The sequence below is a fragment of the Canis aureus genome, chromosome 11 (assembly GCF_053574225.1).
Source record: "Canis aureus isolate CA01 chromosome 11, VMU_Caureus_v.1.0, whole genome shotgun sequence".
Classification (NCBI taxonomy): domain Eukaryota; kingdom Metazoa; phylum Chordata; class Mammalia; order Carnivora; family Canidae; genus Canis; species Canis aureus.
The window spans coordinates 12,337,078-12,354,552 of record NC_135621.1 but is presented as its reverse complement, the minus strand read 5'-3'; the positions used below and the strand labels follow the sequence as shown (position 1 = coordinate 12,354,552).

The following is a 17,475-nucleotide window of genomic DNA, read 5'->3' as shown; positions in this document are numbered from 1 at the left end:
GCCCTACACTGCCACCCAGACCTCTAAGTGTCATTACGTGGGCCAAGACTTCTGGAAAGGTCTTTACAAAACCAGTTTATTTCACTTTTACTTACCTCACTAAGAAGAGATTCAAAACCAGCTCAGTAGCCAAGGCAGAGAAGAAAAGCATTCTACTCAACTGGTCTTATCCCTTTCTTCTTTATCAGGAGCTCTTTTATGCAGGCTAATAAGGAAACACAAACATTTTTCTTTCTCTTTCCTAGAAATTGTAAGTCCATGCACATTCACTCATGCTGTCAGAGAGGTCATAAACCCACCAGTTTCATGAATAGCTGAGCTCTCAAGCCTCCTGAGTTAGCTATGACATTCTACTCTGATACTCTGTTAACATACTTAAATGTATTTCTTAGGTTCCCTAGTACGTTAACAATAGCTTAAGAACTTGTCAACATTATAGTCTTTTTCACGCGTTACCTAAAATAGTGATACCTTAGATAGCTAACAATGATACTTGTTAGAATTGAATTGATAATTTTTAAAAAATATCTTATTTATTTATTCTTGAGAGACACAGAGAGAGAAAGAGAGAGAGAGGCAGAGACACGGGCAGAGGGAGAAGCAGGCTCCATGCAGGGAGCCTGATGTGGGACTCGATCCCAGGACCCCAGGATCACACCCGGCTGAAGGAGGTGCTCAACTGCTGAGCCACCTGGGCTGCCCTAGAATTGATTTGACAATGACCTTTCATGCATGATCCTAGTAAATCCCAAGGGATATGACGGTCACATTTACAAAGTCACATTTAAAGAAGACACAAGTCAGTCTGCATAACTCGAGAAAATGTATATCTTCACTATTGGTAAAATATTAGAGTTTTGTATCACGTATTCACTGCCCAGAAATTTCTCAGAAGTGCTATCTTGGTGATCTTTCCTTCTCATCAAAGTTGCACAGCCATAACAATTACAAAAACTCAACAAGCAAACAAAACAAAACCTCCCCTACTCTCTTTGTGTATTTCTTTTCCCATCTAGCCCTTGGGTACCACATTCCTGACTTGTGATACTTCACTCTTTGCAATCACTTTTCCCATCTTTCACTGGGACTATATAGTGGAAGTATGATTCAAATGAGAATCACTTTTTAAATGAGACTCATCAACCTAGGAAAAAAAAAAAGGATAGTTCAAGAGCTGACTTGGAAATAAGTCAATGTTAATGATACAGTAATAATTTTTCCATGTTAAACATACAACTTCCTTGTTTTTATCTATTTATTATTTTTAAAACTTAATAGCAAAGTTGGAACCAAAAGATCTATTTTTAGATATCGGTAACAATTTTCTCCAAAGAAGAAAATTTCTGACACAAAATACGAATGGTCGGAAAATATTTTTCTGCAGTATTCTGATAAGTTATTTTTGTGATATTTTTGCCTTTTTAAGCTCTTGTGAATTCAATCAGCGGAGAATTAACAGAGGGAAACTAAGAACAAATTTCAAACACCACATTCAACTAGTGTTTAGAAAAACAAAATGAAATGAGGGGCATTCCACTTGCTCTGATCATCTATTACTGTGTAAAAAACCACTGCAAAATTTACTAGCTTCGAATAGTAACCATTTTATTCTCCCTCATGATTTTGTGGTTTGCCTGGGCTCAGCTTGGCAGTTCTTTTGCTCCAGGTGATTTAGGTTGTGGTTACAGTCATTGGGGGCCTCAATTATCTGCAGTGTCCAAGCTTGCTCACACACGTCTGGTGCCTCAGCAGGCCTGGGGTAAAGGATGATGCTTTCCATCTATCTTTTCCTCTGAGTTGGGATGTAACATTTGGTGCCATGGGTTACACATGTTATCCTGTGGGCAAGGAGTTTGGAGGAAATGCTTTGGTTAAACAAATTTAAGGAGATTTGTTAAAAGCCAAACCTCATTAGACCTTTAACATGCAAAGTGGGATTGAATGTGTTTTGTTTCCTTAACTTATTTGAACATCAAACTTTTTGTCTTAAAACCACCCCCAGGGCCTAAAGTTCCACCAAACACTCAATGGGAAAATGATTTTCTAAAGAATAGTGTGCTGTGAAGATCATATGACTACCCAGCGCCTTTATGCTCCATGATTTTGAAAAATATTTATAGTGTAAAATAGACCCTTAAAGCATAGTCGTTACAGGAATCATGATCATGGCCAATAGCATTTATTGAGCATTTACTACGTGCTGGGTATTGTGCTAGTACTTTATATTCATTTGCTTATGCTCTGAGTGGTTTGCACCCCATCTAATCCTACTAATAATCACACAAAATAGATATTATTATGATCTCCATTTTACAGATGAGGAAACTGAGTCAGGGTTAGACACACAATTTGGAGGTACAACTCTGACTTGAGCCTCTTTGTATGACTCTGTAGTCTGGGTGCTTAACGACTGTTCTAGTCTGCCTTCTCTTCTGCATCTCAAGTCAAGTTTTCAGTTTTGAAAATTAGTGATTCACTTTAGTCTGAGATTCTGTACCTCTAGAGAAAACTAATGTTTATCAAGCACTTACAACTAGCCTTTGTGCTTTTAAATATATTTATTAGGTGATTTATACTGACCATAACCATAGGAAAGAAGTATTGAACATTTTGTGAGAAAACAGAAAAAGAAGCCCTCTTTTTGCTCTGATAGTAAATATTTTGCCAACAGAGGATAAGCATCTCATAAACCACTTCAAATGATTTCTCAGGAACCCACTCAGTTCTGAAATACAAACTATCATCCTTCATCTCCCTCTAAAGAGTTGCTTCCCTGAATCACCCAGAGCATTCAGAAACGATTTTAGCTTAAATAAATCCTTTCTCCAACCTATCGAATATCTACTTGAGTCCTAGGGAAAATTATATGGAATAACATGTTTGGAATCCACACTTGTTAAATTCTATATCCAAGAGATAATGTATATCTTTATAATGTAAATATAAATTATATATAGATGTGGAAATTAATAGCACAGCTTGAATCTCTACTTTTTCACACAATGTCATTTCAATAGAGCAAAATTGCAAAAATACCCGCAGAAACCTACTTTTGATGTCGTTTCAAGATGGCAGCCTGAGCACAAATTTACAACCCAGGCCTGTGAGAGTCCACTGAAATAGAAATACAGACACACAAAGAAGGAGAAAGAGCAACAGCAAAGTACTCTGGATGAGGATGTGGAGAACAGTGGTCATTAGTGAATGAGAAATCTAAACAAATGTCGGGCTGACGTTAAGCAGATGGAAGCCTCTAAGCAAATGAAAGAGCACAGAGCTCCCTACAGAAGCCCCAACAGTGAGGTGAGGCAGGAGCTCTTCCACCGGCAGCAAAGTTGGAACAACCTCAAGGTGGGAGCTGGTAGGGATGAGGCAAATACGGGGCTGATGACAAGGCCTGTGGTCTTTCCATGGTAAGGTCTCTGTAGGAAAAACTATTTTACCTCCCCCCTCAGTCTCCACCCAGAGAGGGCAATCAGCCCAGAAACAGAACCTAGAAATTTTTTTTAAAAAATGGACTGTGAACTAAGGTCACCTTGGTTCAACGTCTGCTTCTGCCGCTGACTGACTGGGTGACGTTAAGCAGGTTGTGTGAGCTCTCTGTGCCTCCATTTCCTTGTACGAATGGGGCATAGTCGCGGTGCCTAACTTAGAGGAGACGGTGAGTGAGTAGTAAAGGAAATTGCTCTACGTGATGTTCTTGAAACAGGGCTGGCCCATGACCAATTAGCTATCATCGTTATCATCATTACCTCAGAACAGATCTCTTGAATAAACCATGGGAGAACATCTGGGGCTTATGGTTTGGGAATTGGAGTCCTAAAGTAGAGCCCTCCTGCATCCGGAATTTGGGGGGACCAGCCCCGGCTTCTGGCTCCAGAACAGTGCTGTTAGTGAACCGCTCTACCCCCACTACACAGGGCTTCTAGCTGGACTTGCCACATGGGAGAGGGAAAGCCTTTCAGGAAACAGACCTATTGATATAATAAAGATTAAAGCAAACCTACCCCAACTACCCCATCCTTTGTTTTACATAGAGGTAGAAAACCAAGGATCACTACACAGACTGTACCAGCATCTTTATTTTTATTCATTCATTCTTCTATTCATTTGCCCATTGATTGACTGATAGGAATCAAAATAATTTATTTTATTTTTATTTTTTCCAGCCCTAGTGGCATATAATTGACATATAACATCATGTACATTTAAGGTGTACAACACGGTGGCTTGGTATATGCGTGTATTATGAAATCATTATCACAATAAGGTTAGTTAACACATCCATCACCTCACATACACATAGCAGAAACTGATTCCAGAGGAATTAGAGAGAATTCAGGGAGCAGAAGAGAAGTCAAAAATGGCAAGAATATACTCCCATTAGAGTTCTCAGAGAGACTTGAGATGATTTTGCACTACTGAATGTGTGTGTGTGTCTGTATGTGTGTTTGTATGCCACTTAAAAAAAGAAATCAGAGCAACAATTAAAAAAAAAGCTCTTTGGTATTAAAAACATAATTTCTAAAAAAAAAAATACAGGGACAAAAACCATAATTTTTGAAAATAAATTCCAAAGAATTTTGGAATTCTTGGAAAAAAAATTTCCAAAGAAAGTGCTAAGGTAAAATCATGGAGACTTCCCAGGATTTAAAGCATCATGACAACATGGAAAACTAAAAGGGGAACAAACGAAAAGCCTTAGAGAGCGAATTAATGAGGGTTCCCCATAAAACTAATGGATTCTCAGAAAAAAGAAGTCAAAATGGTTGGTACATGCGTTACCAAGGATTATATTGGACACTATGTCCCATGGCTAAGGAAGGATTTAATGATTCGGATTGAAATGCTGTGTGAACGCCAAACAAGGGGAATGAAGTCCACGCTGTTCACATCATTAGGGAATTTCGGGATACTAAGGCCTAAGAGAAGATCCTAAAATAAAAACCCATCGAGAATAATTATGTTAACAGCAAGGAGTGACGCTGGATGCTAAAAGACAATGAGGCCAGGGACCATCGGTCACTTTCTTGTAATAGGTAGGGATGCTGATTGCATGGCCTTTGTTCCCAAGCCACACCAGCCCAGGCACAAAAGTAAGATCATAAGGGTAACAACAAAAGTATAATTTTCTTCTAGTTTGGCCCTCTTAAGTAAGGACTAGCAGGCCTCCAAGTCCCTCTCTAAGATCTTAGGATTTCCTCAGTGGGGCATACAAACCAGTCACATTGGCTCCAAGAGGCAGCCACGCGTTCCTCACCACCACCACCCTCTCCATGCACCCCTTTGGTGAGGTGTCCTGTTAATGCCAACACCGATGTCTGCCGCAAGTCTGTCGCTGAGAAGTGACTCAGTGAGGCAAGCTGTCGTGGCACTTTGCTCACAGTCTGCATCAACAGTCTCCCTGGACTTGAATCCCAACTCACCCCGGACCGAAAGGATAACCTTGACCTCACTAGGCCTCAGGTTTAACATCTGTAAATTGGGAATAATAACAGTATTTATCCCACAGTGCTTTTGATGATGCAATGAGACAATCCCATTTGGGAACTTAGCACAGTGCCTGGCCCATAGTTGGCATTTGATGAAGCTTCAGGAGAGAGCAAAAACCAAGAAATCACACTCATTGTGCCACTGAGGCCTGCCAGTGTGCCTCCCCAAAGTGCTGGCTGCCGGCGCATGGCACCATCTCCTATTTGAACAGAAGCTGCTGTTGCCTTGGGTAACATCTCACTCAGGAGAGCAGTCAACATAATTCCCTTGATTTGTGACTTCGCCTCCTTTCTACTTGAGGCACCCATTCTGAGCAGTAATAGAAATTCAGTGAATTTAGAGCCCCACTCTCACTCCCCAGGTGGTGTGTATGTTTCCAGGGGATTACGTGTCACCTCTGTGTTGTCTGGGGGTAAGAGGAGTTAGCACCCAGTCCTTGCTTCTTCCGCTGTAATGTACTTTGGCTCCTCTGGAATCCTCCTCAACGTCAATGACATTAGCTGCTTTGTCTCCCCTGACTCAAATCCTAAGGCCTTTCCGACCTAGCTCTCTGACAGCTTCTTGTGTGCCGCGCTAAAGCCTCAGAGATCTTCTGGGGTTGTCTCTGGCCCTTCATCATCACTGGCTTCACCCACCATGAGTTCAGAGGAAATCGGTCTACGGATGGCCTGGCCACCCAGGCAGGTCTCGTGACTCAAGCTCTGAGAATGGGCACAGAGGCCTGGGCTTGGTTCCAGATTCCCTTGACTTGTCTGGATTGTTCTGTCTACTTTCTCCTCTTTTGAGGACTCTGCCTGGGAGTTAAGAGGAAAAAGATGCAGTCCCCTTTGAGTAACAACCAACATCCGCTTCCACTGCTTCCTTCCAGGTATCCTCCTCACCCAAGCTGGGAGGATGGTCATCTTGTTGGAGAGAAAGAAGAGACAGGAAAAGCCAAGGTCATGCATTATGCACTCTTTGCTCAGAGGCCCTTGAGGGCCCACTGCTTTCAGCTCTTCAGCTATGACAATCCCTGATGACAGTGCAGACAAGGGCAAGGAAATGCAAAGATACAGAGAGATATTTAGGAGAGCCAAAACGTTATCTGCCATCATCCTGATAACTCCTAGAAGAGTCCCAGGGAACATCTATTGAGAACCTGCTAGATGCCAGTCATTCTCTAAGCACTCCATACATACTAACTCGCTTAATCCTCATAACTGAGGAGGCAGGTATGGTTTTATTCCCACTTTCCAGATGGAAAAAAAATGAAGGATGGGTGAATTAAATAATTTTCCCAAGGTCAGTGAGGCTGCCCATGAAAAAAGTGGAATTCCAACCCCAGATACTGTGGTTCCAGGGCTGCAGCCTCCACCCACTTCCATCTTCCTCTCCTAGACTGTGAACCAAACAGCCCCTGTGGTTGTCTCGGTTCCTTATTGCAGCATAGGGATGACTCCAGGCCTCTGGGCGATGATAGTGGGTAGATGATAGTGGGGGCAGCATCATACAGAGTTGCTCCCCATGCAAGTTCACTGTCTCCGAAGCCAGGGGGCCTCCTGCGCCCCTCTCGCTTTGGCTGGAGTTACTACCTGAATCCCTCTTAAATGGCAAGTCACTGTTCCCCTGTGGGTCACCACAGTCCTCTAGACTTCTTCATCAGGGTAGGTGGAGATGTCTATTTAGAAAAGCAAAACAGGGCCTGACTGAAAATACAAGCTCAGCTTAAACCACCACTCCACTGTTACAGCTGTGAGACTTGGAGAAATCTCTTCATCGCCTCTGAGCCTTAGTGACTTCATGTCTAAAATGGAGATAATACTTACGGTACAGTCATTAAATACATGAAGAGCTTAGCATGATGTCTAGCATGTAGAAGCCACAAAGTAGATATTTATTTGGTTCCTTCGATTTGCAATAAGCATGTAGATGCATTCTTTAAGTTTTTATTTTAATTCAATTAGTTTATATACAGTGTAATGTTGGTTGCAGGTGTACAATATAGTGATTCAACATTTGCACACAACACCCAGTGCTCATCACAGATGCACTTCTTAAATCTCATCACCTATTAACCCTTCCCCCCCCCCCCCCCCCGCCGCCTCCCCTCTGGTGACCATTGGTTTGTTCTCTGTAATTAAGAAACTGTTTCGTGGTTTGCCTCTCCGTTTTTTCCCTTTTGCTCGTTTGTTTTGTTTCTTAAATCTTACATATGAGTGAAATCATATGGTGTTTGTCTTTCTGTGATTTGTTCCAATTTGCATTATACTCTTTAAATCCATCCACGTTGTTACAAATGGTGAGATTTCATCCTTTTGTATGGCGCAGTAATATTCCGTTATATATACCACATCTTCTTTATCCATTCTAACCTATGGAGGCATAAACCTACTTCAGTTGCTCTGTGTGAAACTCTCCTTGAGGTCCTCTTTCCTAGGGTCAAAACCATCATCTGATTTTGTGCATCACAATCAGTGTACTGAAGGATCCACTCTTACCAAAGGTTTTCTTCCTCAACAAATGACCACTCTATATGACCGCTCTATATCTCTTGGATTATAACCAGTGTTAAGTCAATTAATTTTTTTCCCTGAAGGTACTAAACATATAATCTTAAGCAAATGTGCTTAATACTAATGTTAATTGCCACCATTTGAAAATTACTCACTAGGTGCCAAGTACTGTGCTAAAGTTGATCTAATCTTTATGGTCTTTTGAGGAAGGGATCCTTGTCCCCATCTAATAGAACAGATGGTTGAGATTTGGAGAGGTTAAGTAACTTGTCCAAGGTCACAGAGCACATGGCAGGGCTGACCTCTAAACAGTGTTATCTCTGTCTGAATCCAAAGCCCATGCTCTTCACTACTATTTTAAAATGATAATAGTAATAACCATAGAACATAATGAGAAACTGAGCTCCTATATTCCTTTTGCTTTCCAACAAATTGTATATTCATCTAAGTCACATGTTCCATTAAGCCTTGTAACATAATGGCAATGGCAATAAAATAGAGCTTGTCTTCGTAGAACTGCTAGTAAGAGCAAGGAAAAGAAAGCCCCATGAGAATATTCTATTATCTAAACATGTACAAAATCTTCTGGAGGACATTGAAGGCAAATTATTAAAGTCTGGTGTGCTGGTTTTATTTAAATCTTCCACGAGTACATTCACAGGGCCTCTCTCCTGTAGTTAAAAGGGATAGTCCCCGGGTGACATCTAAGTTAAAAAGTCAAATTTTTCAATTTGAGTATTAGGTGCCGATTTATTTCTCCATCCGTGTTTGCTGTAATCCTTTTGGCCAATTTCCCTTGGGACTTCGGTTAGCAAACTTACTGGAGGCGGGGTGTCCTTTGGAAATTAAAAAAATAACAAACAAACTAGATTCAACAGATAAGTGACACATCACTGTTCAGAAACCTTTATGGCTCTGACAGAGAATCCAACACCCACATCCTTTCATAGACCTGATTAACGAGAAATTTTCTCTAAGCAGATGGAGCATGAAAATTGCTGCCCCTTGGAATCAGTTGTCTAACCGAGTTTAATATTTTCATTTGGTTTTCCACTGTTATTATTATTATTGCCATTTTAACTTCTGCATTATAGCCACAGCATATGCCTCTGGGTACAAGAGGAAGAAAAAATTCAATTTTAGTGTTTGTCTTATTTGTGCTTTACTTGAAGCAATTTGGTTTGCCACATGGAGTGAATAAAGCTGTCATGTTATTTTTTTTCAAAAAGAACACAATAACTATAATGGACTATGCATTCATCACTGAGTAGATTAATTTTTTTCTTCCAGTGAATGGCATTTAAAAAAAAGGGGGGGATAATTTCCAATTGAATTGTGTCTGGTGAATCACGATGCACATTTCAAACCTAGGCACATACCAGGTCCCAGCTTTTCTGCTAGTGTTTTCCCAACACACAATCTTTTTTTGAAGAGTATTCCACAGAATGTAATAAAAACATATTTTCTGGCTTCCGTGTAGTAATTTTCTGCAGGAAAATGTAGATTAAAATATAACCTTCGGCTCCCAGAAAGTACTGTCTCTGTTGAATATCTGGCTTTCTTTTTTTGGGAGGGGGGACTTGAATTCTCTCTTCCTTTCTTCTCTTTTTACGTTGTCTCCTTTACATGCTCAGCTAGCATCCAAACATTGCCAAAGCCCTCCTTGCGTGTGAGAGATGCTAGCTGGGTGCATAGGCCTTCAGACATGCCCGGCCCTGGCCGGAGGCTCACGGTGGTGGGCCCTGCGGAGCCCTGTTGCACGATGGGTGGAAGATCTCCCTAGGAAGCAGTTCATTGCCAGGCAGCAGAGTCGAGGGGGATGTAGGCTTGTTTCAAGACAATGAGAAGGGGTCGGAGGAGAGGGTCACATGGGCAAGACATGACGATTGAGTTCATTCCCTCCCCATTGAGTCCCCTTGGGAGTGAGAACTATGAACAAAGACTTTAAGAGCTATTTACCAGAAATATCTTTAGACATCGGAAGCCCAAAGAACCACTCTTGGTAACCTAGGTAACAGATGCGGATGCTAATAATTAGCATTTATTGAGCTCTTCCTAATTATGACACACCTAACGTGCATCCTCTCAACCACACGTTGTCGTCATCCTCACAGTGGCCCTCTGATACGGCCTTAATTGTCTCCATTTTACAGATGAGGAAGCTGAGGCCAAGGGGGGGGGGGACATGTAACTGGCCTGTGGCCATGGGGCTATAAAGTGACACCTTCAGGATTTGAAACCCAAGCTCTCTAATCTCACCATCTCCCGTCTGGACCATATGGCCAGTGCTGTTTGCCACCAAGTGCAACTGGAGGACACTAGGGCATGGAACAGAAGCTGTGGGCCTCCACGTGCCCCGGAAGGTGGGAGGTCGCTGGGCACTAAGGCACCCTCACTCAAGGTGGGAGGCCGGTGCCTTGCTACTCCCACCAGAAGCTTCTTGTTGGCTTTCTGACAACCTCTTAACTGCTGAGTAAGGGGAGGAGACCGGTTCCCTGCAGACGCTGCCCTTGATGACCGCTTGGGGGACACGCATGAAATAACTGCTGGGTTTCCCAGAATAATTAGGGGGAGAGGCAGAGGCGCTGGAAGTTCCTGTAGAGTGAACTGGTGACAGGCTACAATGTTTGATGCCCCTTGGGCTGGTGAGGACTAGGGAAACGGCTCATGCAAAGAACCCCCCAAATCAGGATTGGGCTGGTAATGAAACAAGGGACACGGCCTCTTGTTTTTGTCTTTGGATGCCCTTTCATTCCAGTTTGCGGCTTCTGGGAGAGTGAGAACAAGTCTGGAGGGCTGTTCTCCTCCCTCTGAGCTTGCTCAGGAATGGACTCCTTCTGCCTCTCCCCCCAACCCCCGCCAAACCTCAATTATTATCCAGAAAGTATTGCCGAGCACAGGCCCTTTAGCGAATGAGAAAGCACTTGGTCACCAGTCGTATTTGTCATATCTGGAACACCTGCTCTCTACAAGAGGCACCGCACAGGGACTGGGGATCCAGAGATGACTAAGCTGGGATTCCCTGCTCTCAGTCAGTTTCACTGTCCTAGAGACAGAGGACCGGCCTATAACTGGTCACGCAGGGGACACAAGAAAACAGCATGAAATGGAGACGAAGTAGCAAAAGTTGAGGAGGCTTTAGGCATGGAACACCATTCTCGTGGGGGTGGGGGCTTTGCCCATATCTTCAATCCCGTCAAGGTTAAGTGCATGTTTTGGGTAGGTGCTATTTTACATGATTCTTCCTGGCTTCCCCACTCTGTTCCTCCACTTATTCATCTTTCTTGGGCTCTCTCTACAGTCGCTTCCTCTCTCCCCTTCCAAATCCCTTCTCAGACACCCACTGAAATTGCTGAGCTCCTACTCGGAACCACCTTCACATCAAGCTACTAACGACATGTTCTTGCCAACCATTACTCTTTAGTCCATCTGTCTTCTTGTCTGCTCAGAAGAGTCCAAAAGTATTTCTAGATCCTTAACAGTCTCTAAGCCACATGGGGGAAATGCATTTAAACTGGTTAATAAGACCACAGACTAAGGGCAAAGCGCTAAGATTGACTTTTATGTACCCAATTACCGCCTTAGATGTCAACTGTACACCAGGGGGTTTTTAATGAGTTATGTAAGGGAGAACGTCTTTGAAATGGTTTGGCCTTTCCTCCTTCCTTTATAAGCCGGCATCTATCTTACTCTGCTGGAAGGAACAGCTGAAAAATGCAGAAGAGAGCAACAGCAACAAGGAAAAACTTCACGAGAGTGGGGAATTGGCTGTGTTGCTCACTGCTCCATTTCCACCACCTATCACGCAGTGGTACTAGATAAATATTTGCTGAGAGGGGAAGGAGAGGGGGGATATTGAGATAAACATTGGACTTGGCTTCTCCTAGATGAACTCTAAGATCCCTCCTGAACTGAGATTTTATGACCCAATAAGAGTGAGAACTTAAATCTGAAAACCTATGTAAACTCATTATGTTGCATTGTTTCCTACCCCACCCTCTCTGTATTTGCAAGTCATTACAGTGGTATGGCCCAATATTGAGATCAAGGAAGGGAGAAGAGAGTCAAGGCAATGGAAAGAATTTCAAAAGCCTATTTATTTTATCCCCAGTTGGCAACTAAATCATCCCATAAAAGGACGTACAATGACATAATGGAAAGTATGCAGGCTTTGGAGTCAAACAGAGCTGGGTTTGAATTCCTGTTCTGCTGCTCACAGACTGCGTGACCTTGGACGACGTAACATCTTTGGGCCTGGTTCTTCTTTTATAAAAGACACACCGTAAGAAAATATTTTAGGGGGTTTTGCCCCTTGCACAGACTGACACATAGAAGGACCTCAAAAATGCTAGTTTTCTCTTCAGGAATCTATATGCACGTGATTATTTTTTAAAATATATGACTTAGGGCGCCTGAGTGGCTCAGTCAGTGAAGCATCTGTCTTCAGCTCAGGTCATGATCCTGGAGTCCAGGGATCAACCCTACATTGGGCTCTTCACTCAGTGGGAAGCCTGCTTCTCCCTCTGCTGCTGCCCCTACTCACTCATGCTCTCTTGCTCTCAAATAAGTAAAATCTTAAAAAAAAGATGCATCTCAATTTCCTTTAGGATACCAGCATCTTACAGGCTTCCTAGCCACTGAAGTCTACAGATTTTGTAACTGTGCTGACATGAAAGGCCTTTTACTCACTTAAAAAAAAATGTTTAACCTATGGTTGGACTATCAGTTGAAAAATATCACTACTGCCAAGTCCCCGTTTATACAGTAACTCTTCATAACCCTAAAGACCATTGTCAAGTCCTTTGTGTGTCTATTATAAGACCCAACCCGTGCATTGCCTCTTTGTCAGGAGTTTTCAAAGAAAAGAATTCTTTTAAACACTTAGTATATGACTAGGTCTTAACCTGCGTTAAGACAGGACTTGTTTTCACTTTGACAAGGTAAAACCCACAACATTAATGACAATTCTAACTCTGGAAGATGTAGATCAAAGCTAGAGGAAAAGAAAACCTATATTATCTCCTTCCACTAAATGAAGGTTAATCTCTCTTCAAAGACCTTTAAATTTAAAACAGTTGCTATACAGCCAATGGGCTTGCAAGGTGACTGAAGACAAACGAAACTTGACCTCTGATAGGAAGTGTTTAAAAATGAAAAGAAGGTTCTGGAGCAAACTCTCTTAGGCCAGAGACTGAGTCTTAATCCTTCATGATTCTCAGGGATCGGGATCATGTGTAGTACCAGGTTATGACTTGAAGTAATCTCAAGCTGAATTGAAGTAAGAGTTGTTACCTCCATAAAAATGGTAACAGAAATACTTTAAGTAGAAAAACAGAAAATATAAAAATTGAAACCTAATAATATTAATATTATAATAATTATTTTTAAAGTGGCCCTATTTCCTTAAGATGCCTGTTGTCCTTGTAAGGCAAAGAATAGCATTTTATATATTTTTTAAGCGACTGAAAAATATTTCAAAGGCCATTAGTTCTTGGTCATAAATTACTATCTTTTCCTGGGATCCAATTAAAAATATTCAGTAAGGAGACGTCTGGGGGGCTCAATCCATTAAGCGTCATTCTTGGTTCCCACTCAGGTCATATCTCAGGGTTGTGAGATCGAGCCCCACATCGGGCTCCATGCTCAGCGTGGAGTCTGCTGAGATTTTCTCTTTCTCTCTCCCTCCCCCTGCTCACGCACGTGCTCTCTCTCACAAATGAATGAATGAATGAATGAATGAATGAATGAATAAATGAATAAAATCTTTACAAAAATACTCAGTAAGGAGATTTATATAAACATTGATTTATCTACATGGGACAGATTCATTCCCGGACCCTACTGCCACCAGCCAACAGGGCCATTCCACCACATTGACTCCAGGCTGCCATTTGCCTTCATGGCTGACAGTCATTCCTACACATGCAGCAATGCACAGGTTTCCTGAATGTGTGAAGGAAACTTATCTAAGGCATGCGATAATCCAAATACATCAAAGTCTTCTGTCTTGCAACCTAAGAATGCTAAGAACTGCTGCATGGGGCTGTGGTATAGAGTAAATAAAATAATGAATGTGTCCCTCAACATATGCTTGGGACCATGACATTGGGCACCAAATTAATATTCTTAGTGGCTATAGGAACAATAGTTGTAAGTGGAATAGGTTCATCAATCAGGCCAGCCTGAGTTCAAATCCCAGCTCAGCCACTTGACAGCTATGTAATTTGGTGCAAGTTGCTAAATGTCTCTGAGCTTCAGCTTTTCCATTGACAAAACCTGGACACGTATGGCACCTACCTCAAAGCACTTTTGAGAGGATTGAACTTAATAATCCACTTAAAGAATTTGGCACAATGTATGTTTCTTCTCACATGTTCAACAAATGTCTATTATCATTGCCATCATTATTATTAATGATAATTCATCAATTAATTTTCTCTGTACTTTTATCTAGGGAAAAATGGTAAATTAATTAAATACCTAGAAAATGAATCTCAAGCCTTGAATCCAAAGAAATATTGAATATAGCAACTGCAAATGGATAAAGGGGTTTGTATATTGGGGACCAGTTGGAGCTTTCTTAGGATACTGATCCTTCTTTTTTCCTAAGACCTTGATATATCTTAGAGAGGTGGTGGAAATAAACCTAAGAACTTAAAAAAAATACCCACTTTTGGTCAGGATATGCTCTCTTTTTCATTTTGAGGATCACTTACCTAGTTATAAGAATAATAATTAGTTTATTTTTAGGAATTTCACTTATTATTTATTTTAATTTTTTGTTTTTAAGAATTTTAACTAAGCACAAAAAATTGGAAAAGTTGTTTAAAATGCTAATTAAAATAGACCAAAACAAAAACATTTGGTTTTAGAGGAAATATATTTACTGTGTCATTTTGAAGATGAGGGCACTGAAATGAAGACGTGCCTGGGGTTGTCCAGGTGAGTAGGCATGGGGCTCAGGCTAGGTTTCATTATTACTCTTCAAAGCACTCTGTTACAACTCGACAAAAATAAGTCAAGGTGCTGATTAACCAAGCCTGGGCTCTCTATCAGCCAGGGAAATTGAAGTATTTTGCTGCAATCCACCACTGACTTTTTCAGTATGTGAAAATCTTATCATGTTCTGCTTGGAATGATCCATCTTTGGCGTATGTCATAGCCATGCATTGATTTTGTCAACTTAATGTGAAGAAAATTAGTTTAATTAATTATTGAATGAACCAGAGTTTCCTTGTAACCCCATGAAACCTGCCCTAGAACATGCATCTACTTTTCCTTCTACTGTAACTCATTTGTATGACTAGTGATGAGACTTGGCTCCACAGCCCTCAAGAGCTCCTTAGGTTTTCCCATCATATATTTCATCTCTAGAGCTGTCAGACATTTTACAAAATCATTCATATTACTCCTCAGAGATTGAGAACTGATTAATATAGGGCATTAATGACATTTTAGGGTCCCAGGCTCCACTTTATCCTATGGTTGTGAAAGGCTACTATTTAATTGCACTTGTGCCATTCTCAGAGAGATTTCCTCTTTGTGGGGGCAAGATGGCTGCAACAACCCCAGAACACACATTTCCTCTTAAAAATGCAGACCAAAATAGCATGCCAATCTCTTCCAAAAGTCATGAGAAATATTTCAATAGTAAATTAATGGCATTGGTTTGGTCACATGTCTATCTCTAAGCCAGTCACTATGGACAGAGAAATATGAGCCTTTGTGTGGCCAAGCTTAGCTCAGACACCATTCCTGGGGTGAGGTCAAAAGCAACTTCACCAGGACCATATATAGTGAGAGTGGCTGGATCCTCAGGTAACCACTGGGGATAAACTGGATTCTGATCTAACAAATGTCTGCTATTCAGGGGAAATTCTCTGAGCTATGGGATGATAGGATAGTAAGACTAGAACCCTTTAGTTGAGAAAGATGGAACCTAATGGAACTTCTTAAAACTGTCATGCATTTATGCAAATGGACAACAAACCCTTAATTATTGTAATAAGAATACCACCTTTGAAATTCTGAAAGTTATTTTAGTAGTGCAAAGTGCTACTTTATGTCATAGGCAGTATCTTTGTGGGATTCTTTATCACCAAGAGGCTGTACTTATTAAAATATTAACTCAAAAGATTCGGGGTTGGGGGTGGGGTAGTCTAAGTTAGTAATGTAGAAAAGGGCTAAGACATCCCCAATTTCTATAACTCCTTTTGAAAACTGACCTTAATGATCCTCTAGAGCAATCCATATATTCTCCTGAGGCCTAGATAGTTGACCAAGCTCAATAATCTAGTTCAACTCAACAAGCAAAATGGAAATGGTTTCACACGCAGTTTGAAGTCCCGGAAAAAGTTTAAGGAGTAAGCAAAGCAGAAAGCTGCAACCAGGCTATGAAGAAAAAGAACATGTGTTCCACTGCTTCATTTCTGTATCCAACAGAGAGAAGAAAACGCAGCTGTAATCCACATAAGTGAATCCAGAGAGTAAGAAAAAACAGGTTTTAAAATTCAAAGATATTTTGCTTGAGACCAAAAGCAAACCAAGTAAACACATGATAGTAGGTTAGAGCTAAAAACATTTGACTTCAAATGTTTTGTTTTCTATTTCTTCAAATGTTTTGTTCTCAATTTATAACTCACATATAAAATATATTATTAAATTATATTATTACATATAAAATATTATATATCTTCGCACATAGTCTCATAGTTGATCATTGAGTACTCGGCAAGCAAGGGCACTTTTGCTTTCTTCTCCTCTTGCTTCCTGAAAACAAAGGTCTGAGAAGTTGCTGATTCTTACGATGAAGCTTATTTCATCAAAAAAGGTCGAAATTCTTAAGAATGTAAATGTGTCCTTTGAGCAGGCTTTCATTCCCTTTTCTTTTTTTTCCTGGGGTATTATTGTGCTTTCCTGGTGATTTAGCCACTGAGGAATGATGAAAAGAATTATCTGTTTCAGTGATTTGTGGCTTATTATAGGCACTGGGGACAAAGTTGAAATAAAGGATCACGATGAGATTTGATTGTTCTTCATGTTTTGTCACAGATAGGAATAAAGGCATGCCTTGGGAAAGAAACTGTGTAGAAACAGAACGTCTTGCTGTAGGTTATGCAAAACCATAGACAATGTGCTTTATAGAAAAGAAACGTCTTTAGAGATATCAGGTATGCTTCCTAATTATGGCAATATAATTTGAAATAAAATCTTTTAAAAAAACGTGAACCTTACATTTCTAGAAGTTTGGGATCTGTGAACCCAAGATAATTTTTTTTTTTTTAATGGGCTTGGGGTCAGAGTGGGCAGTTGCCTAATTTATTCCTTAGCTATGCCCATTGATAAGATCAAAGGCGTGACCATATGAGTAAAATCTTATAATATTTGCTCAGTCACTGAATAACTCATTCTATGGGACTCATTCTATGTGTCGGAAATACAACACTGAATAGGACAAAGACTTTGTCTGGTGGGAAGACTCCTGGGAAGA

At 40.9% G+C, this 17,475-nt stretch overlaps 1 long non-coding RNA gene across 1 annotated transcript in view; it reads right to left on the bottom strand.

Annotated features, from left to right (window-relative positions):
* Window positions 1-1,618: 1,618 nt before the first annotated feature.
* Window positions 1,619-17,475, bottom strand: part of LOC144323368 (uncharacterized) — a 98,305-nt gene continuing 82,448 nt past the window's right edge. The window contains exon 5 of the long non-coding RNA XR_013388784.1: window positions 1,619-1,838. This is a non-coding gene — a long non-coding RNA (uncharacterized LOC144323368). The remainder of the gene's footprint in view (window positions 1,839-17,475) is intronic.